The following is a 6,000-nucleotide window of genomic DNA, read 5'->3' as shown; positions in this document are numbered from 1 at the left end:
CTTTGCCGCTTAGAGCACTTGTCCAACAAGTGCTTTGCTCCCCTCTCTGCCTAAGTACAGGGAGAGCTGTCGCTGCCAAGGTGTTCAGCAGTTACCAGCTCTCATGTTTTTTGAAAGTAGAGGGGCATATTTCAGACCTTAGCACTTCTTTTTGTGTTCACACTGCATTTGTGGCCACAACCTGGATACCAATATTTGAATATCTAGCCTACTAACAGAAAAATGTGAAAAAGTAGACTTTTCTTTCCACAGGGCCCAACACAAAGCACCCTCTTTCTGAAAAGAGGCTAGAATGCATACAATGCATTTGGTAAATCGCAAATCAGAACTAAACAGCAGATGCAGTTGACTGTAACAAAGAACAGCTGCTGTGCTGAGTGGGGTTGTCTATTTATAATGGAAGAAACTCATAGACTCATAGGTCAGAAGGGACCAATATGATCATCTAGTCTGACCTCCTGCACAAGGCAGGCCACAGAACCCTACCCATCCACTTTTATAACAACCCCTAATCCAGGACTGAGTTATTGAAATCCTCAAAATTGGTTTGAAGACCTCAAGCTGCAGAGAATCCACCAGCAAGCAACCCATGCCCCACGCTGCAGGGGAAGGCAAAAAACCTCCAGGGCCCCTGCCAATCCGCCCTGGAGGAAAATTCCTTCCTGACCCCAAATATGGCGATCAGCTAAACCCTGAGCATGTGGGCAAGACTCACCAGCCAGCACACAAGAAGGAATTCTCTGCAGTAACTCAGTTCCCATCCCATCCAACATCTCTCCGCAGACCATTGAGCAGACTTATCTGGTGATAATCCAAGATCAATTGCCCAAATTAAACTATCCTATCATAACATCCCCTCCATATACTTATCAAGCTTAGTCTTAAAGCCAGATAAGTCTTTTGCCCCCACTACTTCCCTCGGAAGGCTGTTCCAGAACTTCACTCCCCTAATGGTCAGAAACCTTCGTCTAATTTCAAGTCTAAACTTCCTAATATCCAGTTTGTACCCATTCGTCCTCGTGCCTACATTAGTACTAAACTTAAATAATTCCTCTCCCTCCCTAACGTTAACCCTCCTGATATATTTATATAGAGCAAGCATATCCCCCCGCAGCCTTCTTTTGGCCAGGCTAAACAAGCCAAGCTCTTTGAGTCTGCTTTCATAAGGCAGGTTTTCCATTCCTCGGATCATCCTAGTAGTCCGTCTCTGGACCTGTTCCAGTTTGAATTCATCCTTCTTGAACATGGGACACCAGAACTGCACACAATATTCCAGATGGGGTCTCACTAGCGCCTTATATAACGGTACTAACACCTCCTTATCCTTGCTGGAAATACCTCGCCTGATGCATCCTAAAATCGCATTTGCTTTTTTAACAGCCGTATCACATTGGTGGCTCATAGTCATCCTGCTATCAACCAATACCCCAAGGTCCTTCTCCTCCTCTGTCGCTTCCAACTGATGCGTCCCCAACGTATATCTAAAATTCTTATTATTAATCCCTAAGTGCATGACCTTGCACTTTTCACTATTGTATTTCATCCTATTACTATTACTCCAGTTTACAAGGTGGTCCAGATCTTCCTGAATAGTATCCCTGTCCTTCTCCGTGTTAGCAATACCCCCCAGCTTTGTGTCATCCGCAAACTTTATTAGCACATTCCCGCTCTTTGTGCCAAGGTCATTAATAAAAAGGTTAAATAAGATCGGTCCCAAAACCGATCCTTGAGGGACTCCACTAGTGACCTCCTTCCAGCCTGACAGTTCACCCTTCAATACGACCCGCTGGAGTCTCCCCTTTAACCAGTTCCTTATCCACCTTACAACTTTCATATTCATCCCCATCTTTTCCAATTTAACTAACAGTTCCCCATGTGGAACCGTGTCAAACGCCTTACTAAAATCGAGGTAAATTAGATCTACCGCATTTCCTTTATCTAAGTAATCCGTCACCTTCTCAAAGAAGGAGATCAGATTGGTTTGGCACGATCTGCCTTTAGTAAATCCATGTTGCAATTCGTCCCAATTACCATTGACCTCAATGTCCTTAACTACTTTCTCCCTTAAAATTTTTTCCAAGACCTTACATACTACAGATGTCAAGCTAACAGGCCTATAATTACCCGGATCACTTTTGTTCCCTTTCTTAAAAATAGGAACTACGTTAGCAATTCTCCAGTCGTACGGCACCACCCCCGAGTTTATCGATTGCTTAAAAATTCTCGCTAACGGGCTCGCAATTTCACGCGCCAGTTCCTTTAATATCCTTGGATGGAGATTGTCCGGGCCCTCTGATTTTGTCCCATTAAGCTGTTCAAGTTTGGCCTCTACCTCAGTTGCGGTAATATCCACCTCCATATCCACATTCCCGTTTATCATCCCTCCATCAACGCTAAACTCCTCACTAGTCTTATTAAAAACTGAGGCAAAATACTTATTTAGATATTGGGCCATGCCTAGGTTATCCTTAACCTCCATTCTGTCCTCAGTGTATAGCAGCCCCACTTCTTCTTTCTTTGTTTTCTTCTTATTTATGTGGCTGTAGAACCTTTTACTATTGGTTTTGATTCCCTTTGCAAGGTCCAGTTCAATGCGGCTTTTAGCCTTCCTCACTTTATCCCTACATGTTCTGACCTCACCAAGGTAGCTTCCCTTGCTAATCCCGCCTTTCTTCCACTCCCTGTAAGCTTTCTGCTTTTTCCTAATCCCTGCTCTGAGTTGCTTGCTCATCCAGCTTGGCCTACAACTCCTGCCCATGGTTTTTTTGCCCTTTCTTGGGATGCAGGCTTCCGACAATTTCCGCAGCTGCGACTTAAAGTAATTCCAGGCCTCCTCTGCATTTAAATCCACAAGTTCCTCCATCCAATCCACTTCCGTAACTAATTTCCTTAACTCTTTAAAATTAGCCCTCGAGAAGTCGAAAACCCTAATCCCAGATCTACATTCGTTTATCCTTCCATCTAGTTTGAACTGAATCAGTTCATGATCACTCGAACCAAGGTTGTCCCCAACCACCATTTCTTCTACGAGGTCCTCACTGCTCACCAAAACCAAATCTAAAATGGCATCCCCTCTCGTAGGTACTTCAACTACTTGATGAAGAAATCCATCCGCTATCACATCCAGAAAAATCTGACCCCTATTATTCTTGCAAGCACTCGTCCTCCAGTCTATATCCGGGAAGTTGAAGTCTCCCATAATCACACATTTCCCCTTTGTGTTTACTTCATTAAAGACATTAAAGAGGTCTCTATCCATATCCAAATCAGATCCCGGTGGTCTATAGCACACCCCAAGCACTATCTCAGGGGAAGCTCTAGTTGCTTTTTTACCCAGTGTGATTTTTGCCCAGACAGACTCTGTCTTATCCATTCCATCGCTTCTTATTTCCTTACAGTTAATCTCATCATTGATGTACAAGGCTACTCCACCACCTTTGCCTTTCTTCCTGTCTTTTCTAAACAGCACATAGCCTTCAATACCTGTACTCCAGTCATGAGTACTATTCCACCAGGTTTCTGTTATCCCTATAATATCCGGTTTCACTTCCTGCACCAGTAGCTCCAGTTCCTCCATCTTGTTACCTAGGCTCCTCGCATTAGTGTACAGACATTTTAATTTTTGGCGTTTGGCGTCAGTGACATTCTTTCCCCCGTCGTGCACAGACCTTCTACCACCAGCATCACCCGTTAATCTGGTTTCTACTCCACTATTCCTCCTTGGATCAATTCTTTGGTCCGCAAGGGTATCCCCTCTCACTTTGTTTACTTCCCTCTCTAGGTTATATTCCGGCGTGGAGATCTCCTGAACATCTCCCAACCATCTCCCCCAACTTCCTAGTTTAAAGCTCTCTTGATGAGGTCGGCGAGCCTCCATCCTAGAATTCTATTTCCCTCCTTGCTTAGATGAAGTCCATCCTGAGCGAACAGTTGTCTATCCGTAAACGCTTCCCAATGACCGTACATCCCAAAGCCCTCCTTATAACACCAATGCCTGAGCCATCTGTTGATCGCCATAATCTTGTCACTCCTTCATTGCCCTGCTCTAGGAACCGGCAGAATCCCACTGAAGATCACCTGAGCCTCGATTTCTTTGAGTGTCTTCCCCAATCTGGCATAGTCCTCCTTGATACAGTCCAGCGAGTAACTAGCCGTATCATTCGTTCCCACATGAAGGACAATCAACGGATTCTTTCCCACTCCTGCTAGGATCCTATTCAGCCTCAGGTCCACATCCTGTATCTTAGCCCCTGGCAGACAGCACACCCTTCTGTTCTCCTGATCAGGTCTAGTTACAGGCTTGTCTATTCTTCTCAGTAAAGAGTCTCCAATCACGTAGACTTGCCTTTTCCTGGCGACAGTGTGATTCTCCGGTCTATCCCCCACACCAGCTGGCCGCAAGTCCTCTCGATTTGTATTCGCCCTTACAATCCTCCTAGGGCTCATACGTGGTGTCGCCTCCATTGACTCCTCCCCTCCTTCTGCAGCACTAGCTGCTCCTCTCCTTTTCCTTGCCCTCTCTCCTTCAGCAGCCTGCTGTGCTCCATCTTCATTTTCCAACTCAGCAAACCTGTTCCTGAGTTCTATTTCTCCATCGCTGGCCCGTCTCTTCCTCTGCCTAGTTCTCCTAGTCACATGCTTCCACCGTCCACTTTCCTCACCCAGCAGCCTCTCCTCAGAGTTCTTTGGTCCTGCTTCTATCCGCTCGTCTGAGCTTATCCCCTGTGCCTCATCATGTCTGTGTTCCATCATCTGCTCAAACCCCCTTCTAAACTCAGCCAGAGTTTCCACCTGCATCTCCAGTCCTCTTATCTTTTCTTCCAGCAGCTCTATCATGTATAATGGATGAAGCAGTAAAGGAGTATTTCGTACACTTATATCCTAAAATTACAACACTAGGTACACCTTTTCCTAGGGGGAGTTAAGCTGCCACGCTCATCAAGGTGAGAACATACATTTGACACCCCCCCCCCCAACATTATTAGAAAGGGTGATGATCCACAACGTTATTGCATGGCCTACCACTGTGCATGTTACCACCTTACTGAAAATACTGGACTGACTTTAAAAATAAAAGTGAAATACATGACAGAATGGTATAGAAGAAATTACCTTAAACAGCAAACTCAGAGCCTGATTTAAAATAGCAGTTGTAAGAGCATGGCTTCTCTCATGTTTAAGTCTAGAATTGTGATTCAGCAATATCTATCGAGTTAGGCTTTTGTGTCAACCCAGTGAGTGATTTGGGGAAAGGGGGAGTTTGAACTAATAATAATAATAGTAATAACCTATAAGATAAATAGCCTGTGCATACAGATTTTTTTTATTTAGAGGGTCATATTTAGAAGTATGCTTATTAGTTATAGTGTATGTATTCAAATCATTTTTATTATATATTCATATTTAATGTTGTAGGTAGGTGGAATGTATTTGTTCTGATTTAAATAAAATCCCAATATTTTTGAACAGCCAGTTGTATTATCTTGTCTACCATTAAATAACCTTTTATCACTGTGTAACACACCCCCTCTCCCTCCCTGCTCTCACCTGCTGAGTAAATTATACCACCACTAAATCTTGGTCAGTGGTTTGGGGATGGAGTGACCCTCGGATGTATTTCAGATTATAACACACTAACCGTACTCTAAGAGGTCAGTTATCTACACATGTACATGGGAGAGTGTGTGAAAGTATCCCTGTGTATGCATCACACATCTCCTATCACTCTCCTAGTTAACCCCTCTCTAGTTCCCACCATCATTCACACTTACCCTAGGCTCCATTTTGAAGTCCTTATCTTGTCCCCCTCCATCCTTCCTCTGGCTTCTCTCTCCAGTTTCTTCTCTTCCCCCTGACTAATCTCTCCAGTCCCTACCTTTGTTCTCTCTCTCATATTCTGGTCTTGGAGGACTGCTATAGTCCTAGAGAGTAAACAGGCAGTTCACTTAACTGGATTGTCTAACCTGAGTCCTTCCTGCTCTGGCTCTAACCCATTATGGT

This window comes from Gopherus flavomarginatus, chromosome 10 (genome assembly GCF_025201925.1).
Source record: "Gopherus flavomarginatus isolate rGopFla2 chromosome 10, rGopFla2.mat.asm, whole genome shotgun sequence".
In the NCBI taxonomy this organism is placed as follows: domain Eukaryota; kingdom Metazoa; phylum Chordata; order Testudines; family Testudinidae; genus Gopherus; species Gopherus flavomarginatus.
This window is presented reverse-complemented; position numbering follows the sequence as displayed.